The 12,064-nt window shown below is 34.2% G+C and overlaps 1 protein-coding gene across 4 annotated transcripts in view; it reads right to left on the bottom strand.

Annotated features, from left to right (window-relative positions):
• Positions 1-4,041: 4,041 nt before the first annotated feature.
• The window catches only part of CPSF6 (cleavage and polyadenylation specific factor 6), a 34,020-nt gene continuing 25,997 nt past the window's right edge, over positions 4,042-12,064 (bottom strand). For all 4 annotated transcript variants that reach the window (XM_047065270.1, XM_047065271.1, XM_047065272.1 and 1 more), the window contains one exon: positions 4,042-8,932. The gene's annotated coding sequence lies outside the window, so the exon portion shown is untranslated. The remainder of the gene's footprint in view (positions 8,933-12,064) is intronic.

The raw sequence follows: 12,064 nt of genomic DNA, 5'->3' as shown, positions 1-12,064 counted from the left end.
GGGTAACAACTGGTAGAAGGTAACTCTAGGTAGGATCACTACCAGGTATCCTCAACGGAGATGAGAAGTTGCTCCTTCCATCTCCATCCTCCCTTTAGTGTCCATTCACATACTCAGATCATTTAGAAAGCCCAGGACAGCATATAACAGACTGCTATGGAAGCTTATAGGTAGGCAGTCTCCCAGTGGGCACAGATACACATAGCATTTTCACAAGTAATGTGAAATATGAAAGAGCTTAAAGTTTACAAATCCTGGAATAATTTGAGTTGCATAAAAATAACTGCAACAGACAAGCGTTTACAATGGATATACTATTAACTGAAAACCAGCCATCACTAAATTCAGTAACAATTAGCTCTAGCCTTCACATTCTGCAAATCACCTTCTAGAAAATTGAGCACATTCTTAGATTAGATGATCAGGAAAATTCTTTAGTTTGTATTTTCATTTAAGGTGATTCCCCACCCAACCCATCCCCTACCTGTGGAAATCCGACGAGGCAATAATGTAAAATGACTTAGTCAGTTTGGGGGATAAAAAAAACTAAAGTGATACACAATGGTACCAAAGTTTCTATACTGCACTGGGGTGAAGCCCAATTTCTTAGTCGATGCCCAAATTATACACATACATAAATATTTAATATATATAAATATATACTTACAGTAGGCTCCATGCTCTATGCCCAGTGTGGAGCCCAACACAGGGCTTAAACTCACAACCCTGAGATTAAGACCTGAGCTGAGATCAAGAAAGTCAGACACTTAACTGACTGAGCCACCCAGGAGCCCCTAAAGAAGTATGTTCCTAAATGTTTACAGTTCAGGTATCAATAAAGCTTTTTAAATTAGCACTAATGGCAGAGCGGGGGCATAGTTTGATAGCATTCAGCAAATAACCGAAAAATCATAAACGCATCCTAACTTCGACTCACCATTCTGCTAGCAGTCAGGTAACTCTTCAGAGTCTACTGGCTCACTTGAAAAAGAATATTATCTATCTTTTATGGTGATTTAATAAACTAAGAGAATAGGTACTAGAGCCATTTCTAAAAATGCTGATGGCACCTTTCCCCCTATACCACAACCAACCAACCAACCAACCAACCAACCAACCAACCAACCAACCATCAAGAGGGTAACTCTATTCTGTAGCTGGGCTGACAACCATTAAACAGAAAAGTGATAAAAACTATTATTAATGCCTTTCCCATCCCAGAGCTTGACCCAACTACCTACCTTATGGGTGACTGAATGTGTTATTAAGTGGACTGCCACCACAAAAATGGAGCCTGCTCTCAGCTAGACTAAGTCCCAACAAACCTATCAACATCAGTTTATTCTCCCAAACTTAAACCACAAACCCTTGCACAATGTCAACTGTTTTGAAGTCACTAGACAGGTCTTAAAATCTATACCACCTACTTACACAGCCCCCAAACTTCTGTGTGTGTGTTTTAATGTTTATTTTTGAGAGAGACAGAGCACAAGCATGGGAAGGGCAGAGAGAGAGAGACACAGAATCCGAAGCACATAGCCTGACATGAGGCCCAAACCCACGAACCATGAGATCATGACCTGAGCCAAAGTAGGACACTTAACCGACTGAGCCATCCAGGCGCCCCTATTTTTATCTGTTATCTTCCCTCCTGAGGAAGGAATGTTTCTCTTCTAATCCAAAGCTACTTCCTCTGGGCGCCTGGTGGGCCTAGTTGATACAGCACAGGACTCTTGATCACAGGGTCATGACTGCAGCCCCGTCCTGGGTATAGGGCTTAAATTTAACAACAACAAAAATTAGCTACTTCCTCTCCTACTGCTGATCTCAGTGAGCATCATTTCCTAAACCAGAAACCTGAAGTTGTATCAGACTCATCCCATTTCAATGGTTTCTTCTCTATTTAACTTACTACAAAGTTATGGCTTTAACCCATGTCTTCAAAACTCCAAAACCATGTAACAAATTACTCTTGCTATTTCTTGGATCTCAAAAGGCACTAAATTCATACTATCTCCACATCTTTTTCCAAAACTTCCTGACTTGGGCAATGACATAGCATTACATAAGCTGTCAAAGTCATTTTTCTCACCTCCTATCTAAACATCCACTAAGTATATCAATTCAGTTTCCTAAGTCTTTCACTAAATCAACTTTTCTCTACTTCTATTATCCTATCTCCCTGTAGTTGAAGATTGCTGTAATGGCTTCACTGGTTTACCTTATCTATTCTTTTACTGATTTAATTTCATAGCCAAAGTTTTGAAATGCTAGTGACAGGACACTTCAAACTTCAATGATTCCACATCATTGGGGGGGGGGCAATCTTTTCTTTTTTTAAATTTTTTAATGTTTATTTTTGAGAGAGAGACTGAGTGTGAGTGGGGGAGGGGCAGAGAGAGAGGGGGAGACACAGAACATGAAACAGGCTCCAGGCTCCTAGCTGTCAGCACAGAGCCTGATGCAGGGCTCAAACCCACAAACAGCGAGATCATGACCTGAACCAATGTTGGATGCTCAACCGACTGGGGCGGGGGGGGGGGGGGGGGGGCGGAGAGGGCAATCTTTACTGTGATTTACAAGCCCCATCGTCTTGGCTCTTGCCTTTTTCCTGAAACCCATACACAAGCTAATGATTCTCACTTCCCACTTGTGCCAATCTGGCATTCTTCCAATTCCTACTAATCTGCTCCCTCCTGCCAAAAGCCCTTTTGTGCAAACCTCTTGGACCAGGAGGGATCTCCTTTCCCCCTTCACCAAGTCTTATTCGTTCTTCAGGTCTCGGTGTTAACATTAAGGAAGTAAACCCTACTTTCTAAAGTTTTCGTATAAAGCTAAATATAGATTTTTGAAAGGTAAGATATATAATGTATATATCCCTTATCTGGCACTGACAACAGCAGTTGATGGGAACTGATATAAAAATCCAACCGCTCTGTTAGTGAAATATAAAAGGGAGACAAGATGGAAACAAGAAGCACTGGAAACCATTTCTAACATTTCTTGTTTCATGGTAATGGTTAGGTAATAAAACTAGATTGGGAAAATTCTGTCTACAAATCCTTTAAAAGAAAAGGTCCATCTGGGGCGCCTGGGTGGGTCAATCGGTTGAATGTCTGACTCTTAGTTTTGGTTCAGGTCATGATCTCACAGTCGTGATTGATCAAACCCCATGTCAGGTTCCACACTTAGTGTGGAGCCCACTTAAATACGCTCCCCTCCCCTCCCCTGCTCATTCTTTAAAAAAAAAAAAAAAAAAAAAAAAAAGAGGGCCACAAGTCCACCTTTCACTAAATGAAGGCTTGACTGACTGCTATGGAGTCTTATGTGGCACTGGGTTAAAAAATGTTCCTAACAATCTTTCTTTCAGTCAAATACTCTCTGCAAGAGTCTCAACTGAATGAAAGGATGATCAATGAATGCAATCTTCTTCAAAATGTAAACATGTAACAGAGTAATAGGGAAACTAACAAAACCCGAAACACAGTTTTAACGGGGGCATGGAAATGGATCCTGGTAATGGTAACTTATTTCCTCATATGGCTAGGACTGTTTATAGACTTACTACCTTCAACATACTTTGACGCATGCAGGTTTTCTAACCTGGGGCCTAATACCTGGCATACAAATCCTTACTGAAATCACAATTTGTTACTGTTTAAAAGTACTCTATATTGTCTCCAAGCTAGCTGGTAAAATATTTTTGCTGTGATCTAGAAACATTTTTACTTGACTTGAGTCTAGGAAGGTCAATAATCCCCTAAAACTAGACAAACGTTATCTGAATCTTAGGTTTGAGAATAAAACAGCCTAGAACTGTTTTAGGTTTCTAAATCCTAATTTTAGGTTCCTAATCCTAATCATCTGCTTTAGAGACCATCAAAATGCCAATACAGAAGAAAATAACCAACTAGGAGGCTGGCTTAAAGACAAAATACAGATGAGAGTCCAACTTCTGTCATACTGTGTATTGCCAAAAAATATGAATTATTCAAACCAGACACAACGGTTAAATTATGAATCAAACAAAAGGACAAACTGTAAAGTATTATCAAAACCGTGTTTTATTTTTAATACAAGATAAATACCATGCTTGTTACTAGTGCAGTTTAAGGCCAACAATGGCCATATAGCAAACTGCTGAACAGTCACCTAAATGCTAAAGAAAGAAAAGACAGAAAATAAACATTAAACACAAAATTGCAATTACAAACATTTTAATAAAATGGAATGAGCTTTTTAATAGAAGCTAATATGGAAGTCTAGTTCTCATGGACACCAAAAAGATGTCTATTTGATCAAATATCACCTTACCTTTTGCACAGAAATCTTATTGTGAAGTCACCAGAGTCAATAGCTAAAATTTTAAGACTTTCTTTGGCCTTCTGGTATTAGACAAATTATTTACAAACCGTGATTTCAGTTAATTCATGGATACTGGGAATATGATACAATTTTTTTGTTAAGGGCTTTCCATTAAAAATTGTAAAACAACTATATAAGGCTGTACAAGGCTGTAAACTACTTTGCTAATATACCATGGGATGAAGAGGAAGAAGAGTTAAGAATAGACCTTTTTTTAAGGCTAAAGTCATCAATGTTATAGATGCATTCCTTAGAATACATTATGATTTACCCCAAGGATCCTTTCCCATTAAATACCACCTGAGTACTACAATTTTCAAAGTAAAAAAATAAACATGAATTCACCATTGTATTTTAAAATAATATAACTTACAGAATGCTGAGAAGTGTTATGCAGTAACAGTGTGACAAAGGAAAAAAAAAACACATCTTCAAAACGAAATGTTTTTACTAAATGCAGGGTCTGTCCAATTATGAAATTAATGCAAACATTTACACCCATGGCAGAGTTTTAGGATGCTCCCACATGAAAAACTTTCTGTAGTATTTACTATCTGCTAATACCATTTCAAGATTTGTGTGACTTCAGTTAAATTCTATCTAATATTTTAAAAGACTCCTATTACAATATGTTAATATAGCAAGAAGTCTTTAAAACATTAAAATCTGTCTATACCTAACCAAGTGTTTGTATGTCCCATACAAAAACCACAATAGCTGCATACTCAGAGTGAATGCCAACAACCTGAAATTTTAAAGAACATCGGTTAAGACAAACCTAAATCAATCGAAACTGGATACAATTGCCTGAATATTCATAAAAATCCATATTGCTTCTTTCTAATGCCAAGAAAGAAGAGTAAAAGAACTTCCTCCCAGAAGCCTAGACATTTTAACACATTTTCTATTTCAACTTACAATGAAACTTTAATCCAGAATCTTTTGATTTCTCTAATCAAAAATCTCACATTACAAACACAAGGAATGCTATATGTAAGGCCACATCTTAAATTTATAATTTTTGGTTGAATATTTATTAAAAATTAGTCTAAGGCTTCTAAGAGTCAAGTTGCTAAAAAATGAAATAAATACTCCAGTGTTTAAACTGAAGGTTAATGTAAAAAAAACAACACACACGCAGAGTAAGAACAGAAAAATAGAATGCTTTGCTACAAAAATCCCACTTAATATACTTTAGCACAAAAAATGTCTAATATGTACAATGGATAAGCGTGCATTTGAGTACATACAACTGCAGGAAACATTTACAGACAGCTATGGGATGCAAATGAACTTATGAATAAAATTTAAAAGGCAGTTATCTGTAAAACAGTAAGACTCTCAATACTGTATTCTCAGTAAAGAATCAAAACATAAACTTCCTCTTAAAGTAACAGGCTGAAGCTTAAAACACAAAATTGGAGTCACCTTATAAAATACAGAAAAATGCAATGACCATTCAGGTATGAAAACCAAAATGTTGAGAGCACTCCAACAGAAAGTTTCGTAGTAAGTAGCATTTCATTGTATAAAACAGTATGTATTTAGGTTATTGGCACATTTAAATACATGAGGGAAAGAGATGTCTTTACCCTTCCAACAATTTCCCCCTTCCACTATAAAATGTTATACAACATTCATTAAAATCCTGTGTTTGTTTTAAGAACTGACCTTAAACTAGTAAAAAACAAAGCAATATTCTCCACAGGAGAATTAAATGAAAATAATACCTTAAGCTACAATCCATAAGTTATCTGTGAACTTCAAATTGTAGTTAACTGCTTAAGAATATTCTACGGAAAGGGGCCATTAAATGGGCTAAACTATGATCAACAGCCACTGCAACTTACTCCAAATCTTGGTTATGAAAACTGACAAAATAAACACTTCCAAATTTACAATGGAATATCCTTTCCAAAATGTATGTCCTTTAACTAAAAGCAGCACATTCGATTGAGTGTTGCTTCAGAAGCAATACCACGGAGGTGCTGCATCAGTCATTCGTAACTTTACTGGCTGAAAGGAATGTCACTGCATAGCACTAATAAATGCCTATGGTTCAAAGTTAAACTCAAGTTTGTTTTCATATTCACTACAATTATTATTAAGAAATGAAAAGGTCTCTGAAACTCTCTTTCTCTCTTTTTTTTTTTTTTTTTTTTTTTTGGTGATATATGTAATGATTTATCTCTTTGGATTGTTTTTACATGTTAAAAAAAAAAAAAAAAAAAAAGAAAGAAAGAGTTTTTGAATAACATTAGCCCAGACAACAGAAGGGATATGAATAATAAAACAAGGCTTGCAATTTTCACCTTTACTGCTATACATTCATGTGTTACCAGGTAGAAAAAGACTAAAAATTAATGGGCCAAACCAAAGTTGTTTCCTTCTGACATCATTTAAGAACAATGGGACTAGCAGCAAACAATTCTAGTACACTCACATTGTCTGCAACAAAAGTCACGTAATGAGATCAGCCACGTAGGGAGAAGAGTGAAACAGAATGAGCAATTAAAGGGTTCCACTGATAAAAAATGAAAAGGTAAATGAAGGATTTAATTAGTACAAAATTTCCAGTTTCATCTCAAGTTCAAGCGGTTAGATTTTTATAATTCCATTTAAAAACTCAGAGAATATCTTATTCTCATGGACATTTACTTACCTTTTAAGCTTACTATTAACTAATTTCCCTTGTAATATACTTATGTCCACACTTCTTCACATTAGGGCATTGTAATTAAAATATAATAAAGCTAAGGAATGACAAAACAACACCTATGCACAAAACAAGAAAACTGATTTTGATACAACTCTCAAATAATGTTAAAAAGGCAACTGCATTTTCAACAAGATAGAACACTTGGAAGAATCTGAGAGCAAACAGTTCTGATGAATGCCAGTGATCTCATGCACAAATACTCCAATCACAAAATGTTTTAAAATAAAACTAGCAATAATACGGGTAATTTTGTGAGAACTAGTGTGATAGCGGACAAAATGAACGTGAAGAACTGCAGTGCAGATCTCTGGAGGGCTTCTACAAGTTGCACATGACATCATATCTAGGGTACCTAAATACTTTAAGCACTGTCCTGAAATTTGGCTATCTTTTTAAATACCCAATGTGTATTACCAGATCTCTCAGATAATCAGATCTTAAAAACATTAAAAACAAATTAACTTGCTTAGGAATCCAACTCAAATTTCTGAAGTAATGATTCGGAATGACCTTCCTATACAAGTGTCTCCTCAAGTTGACACTCTGCCTATGCTAATTTTGCAATTAAGAACACATACTAGCCAAGTGCTTTTAATGTGGGCCTATATGCAAGGCAGATTTGAAAAAAATCTTTGATTAAGTAACTCTAGCATGAATCAAAAGGCTGCATGAACACACACAAGACTCCTTAAACTGTGGTGACAGGGTACACCTATAATCACCCATTACACATACAGGAGAATACAACTCGAGATCAGTAAGCATCACGTCCTTCCAAAATCTATAGTAACCAGAAAATAAAACTAAATGCTCTCCTTACTCACATTTGTCTGCTGCACGGCTGTATTTACACTGCTCATGGCTTCAAAAATAAACCATAAGCACTATTAATATAAAACAGCAAATAACTGCCGCATCAAATCAGAATTGTCAAAATATTTCTCCAATGCTAGCAGTTTACAATTAAGCGTTTCAGTACATCTGTGTTGTAATTAAGCTGCATTACTGTAGCAAATCATGTATGGGTTTTTACTAAAATGTTAAAACCACAAAAATTTTCTTGACCCCTAACACATCGACTAGATTGCTATGTCTGTGAAACTTTACAAGTTTACATACCATTCAGCAAAATCACAAGCTAACTAGGTAAAAACAGCTAGAAAAGCAGAATATAGAAATATTAAATATCCATGTAATTCACCTATTCTAATATCAAAATCAAGGGCAAGAGACACTTAATTAGTATGTTTAATTCACTGAACGCAAGATTAGATTGGTGCATATCCAAAACCGCTATTGCAATGCTTTTTTAAAGGACAGTATAAATGTCATAGTAACATTATCTTTAGATATTGCTGAACACAAGACTTTCCCTGAGGTGTAAACATCAAATAACTTGAACAGCTTTACACATCAGCCCCATTGAACAGTTTATTACAACACTACATCTATTGTAATCAAAGTGGTGCTGTTTACAGACATTATCATATGAACATTTTTAACAAGAACAAACTACTATAAAAACAAGCATTTACTTGACGTTTTTTCCAATTGCTTGCACATTAGAATGGCCAAATGTATATAACCAGTAATAAAGTTGCAAAAGCTATAACTTTTTTTTAAATCACACAGGTTTCCTTCAAATAAAACAGTTAAGCAACATAAAAAATAAAAGTAGAGCTACTGGTTACCATTTATGCAGATTTGCTTTATTCAGATCTATTCCTGTTCATTTTATCCATGAATCCTTACAGGTTCAGTTCAATCACAAGAAGCAAACTGCTGGACAAGCGTCATTTTTCCCCCATGAAGACTGTTTTGTCTTGGAAGGTGTTCCTCTTCCTTCAGCTGTAATGTGTCAAAATTTGTGATGTAGATTTTGCTATTCCCCATAATACACAGAAAAACGCTGGCTTAACTATACATACACAAGTCGTGCATCTACTTCACTGTTACGTATTCTAACACAATAAAAGTTAACTGAAACAGTAGCTGCCTTCATGGTGGAGAAATGCTCCCAATTTATGTGATGATTAAAACGGACACATTCTCATTTCATTCTTCTTAGTTATTACTGCCTTATTAATTTAATGACTGAAACAGAAAGGAAAATATAGCAGCTGCTGTTTCTGTGATGATGGAAACATTTATAAGTCATTTTCTAAAGTATGCATACTACAAAAATAAATGGAAATGCTCGAATGATTTTAATGTAAATATTTTTCATTCACCCACATATCAATTCTATATAACTCATTAACAATTAAATGTGAACTGAATATAAAATGCAATAAATTATTTTACAAATTAGTTGTATTTATTTGACAGCATACAGGAACTTCTGCAAATTATAAATCAAACTGTTCCATGTTACAAAATTTATAGATAAAATTTATAAATATATAGCTCAATATGCACATTTAAATAAATATGACATCCACGTACAAATCTTCAGACGTGATACAAATTTAAAACATTAACTTTACTTTCACTCTAAAGTTACCTAACGTATTTAGATAAGCTAACCCAAAACACTAAATAAGAATCTACAATGATAAATTTCATTGAAAACTCACATAAAGAAAAAAAAACAATAAACTTGATAAACTGAAATTTCAAGAATACATAAATAGCAAACTTCAGATAGAGGTTCACAAAAGCAGCATTCAATTAACTTGCATGTAAGTGATCACTGAAACACGAGGTATTTAAAATATAAATTCCAAGAGAGCATTTCAGCAAGATGATGTAGTAAAAGGTAAAAGGGCACAATATTTAGTGATATTCTTGCCATAAAAGTAATTGGAAAATACTTTCTGCTCTATAATTAAGAGTAATTAATACTGTCACAACTATAAATGTTTTATTTTATGTCCTTTCCTCCCCAACTAGGCTGTAACCATCTTAAGAGCATCAATATACATATGCATTCACATTGCCTAGGAGTGAAAACCTAAATTTTACAACTACAAAAGAAAAAAACAACCACTAGATGTTATAATTCTGGACTTTTTCTTTTAAATAATTTCTATTTGCCCATATTTTTCAACGAGATACTTAAACCATTGCTAATGTTACCTTTTATTATACCTTTATTTTATGTTGATGAAACTTTAGGTAGAATTATTTCATGAAAAAAAAATCTAGAAAGACAGCTTTTATAGGTTTTATTTTTATTCCTTGCAATGCATAAAAAAAACCCTGGTATTAAAGTATTAAAGAAAAGATAAGAAATATGTTCTAACCTGAAAAGATGCACTACTCTGAAATTCATAAATCTTACTACGAAAGTATGTTATCTCCCTAACCTTTTTGTTGTGATGTGAGAGATATAGAAGAGAGATCTGGTCATTAAGAGGGGAAAATTATTTAAAGTCACAGTGAGCAAAACAAAAATACCCAATCCTTCCAAAAAACATATGGCATACACTGCAACTTTATCTTATTAATCACTCCAAAGGAGAATTTTACTACATTTTATGTAGAGAACCCTGTTCGTGAAATCGTAACACACATCTTTATGCAGGACAAATGCACTCATCTTTTGCTTGATTATACTTCATAGGTAGACCTTTACTATTAATAAGTCTCTCATTTTCACCATACAGACAAAAAATCTGGGGGATAATCTGACAGTTTTTATTTCTATTTCTAAACACTTTACATTTATCCATTTGGAAATACAAATTTTACAAACTCAAACGGAAGCAAATTTGAAGGCAATACAACCCATTTCCAATAATCCAATCCCATATTATACTCTCAAATTTCTAGGACATCTACATGAACAAAGATATCAAAAAAGAGTGACAAATACATTCAATGCTCATGTTTTCAGAATACCATTTAGTCAGATATGTTAATATCAAAGCCACACAATTACTAGTTTTAGCTATCAGTTATAAAAGGAAGATCTATGTAAACAGTTGATAAGAAATTAAGAAGACAAATGGAATCTACAGCTCTTTAATGAAGTATATAAAGTTAAGCGCTAAGTAAAATCTCAATTCAGAGAAGCACCTGTATAACGAGATAATGTAAGATAAAGCCAATACTAACAACTCAAATTATGAGCATTTCTGTTAGAAACTTATCTAAGAAAATTTGTTAGCATCAGTATTCCTAAACTTGTGGCAAATTCACCTTTCTAGTAAGATTAAAATACATACTTGACACAGATCTTTCACAGATTTTCACATTAATATTGAATTAAAAGAATTAACTGAATAGAATTCTACTACAATTTTAGAGATGTGATTCTATTAACTCAGTGAAATAAAATTCACTTTTCTCTTCTGAAAACTTCTCGTTAATGCGAGGAATAGGGAAGGAGTGGGCAAAAGAAATATGAAGTATCTGAATATAAAATTCTTCTTGTGCTGACTAAAACATATTATATAAAATTCTGCTTATTGGAGATATTTACAAAAACTCCCTTACTACCACAACATTTGGTATTTCCTTCTTTCTACCTGTGGACATAGTACTTACCTCATTTTAACTAAAGTCTTTCATTACACTATATATAAAACATACAGGATTGTTGCTCTAGGCAGTTCACTATGGAAATAAACTTCGCCACAAAGAAAACTCATCTTTGCCCCCCAAATTTCACAAATTTTTTCAAATTAAGCTGTTTATGTGATTTAGAATTTCCTCTGAGGATTAAAACAAGCTACCACAGAAGGCAAATTAGTAAATTTAGAAACCATATATGGCACACGTCCCCCTTTTTGGTTATTAGGTTTTCTTTAAACAATGCTAACTAAATATTCATTCAAAACATTACTTATTCAAAATGATCTAGTTTACAAACTACAACAATGGTAGTATATTTCACATTGAGATGAAGGTGAGAGCAAGGTGACTCACATTGGCATTGAATTTTCTTTTAACAGGGAACATTAATCATTTGTAAACAAAACCTATTCTTAAACCACAATGAGCAAAAATCACACTACACATCCATTCAAGGGATTA

Source organism: Lynx rufus, unplaced genomic scaffold (genome assembly GCF_022079265.1).
Source record: "Lynx rufus isolate CCGP_SWC_20201006 ecotype Redwood Valley unplaced genomic scaffold, mLynRuf1.p SCAF_7, whole genome shotgun sequence".
Classification (NCBI taxonomy): Eukaryota; Metazoa; Chordata; class Mammalia; order Carnivora; family Felidae; genus Lynx; species Lynx rufus.
The sequence above is the reverse complement of the archived record's forward strand: the minus strand, read 5'-3'. Positions and strand labels throughout refer to the sequence as shown.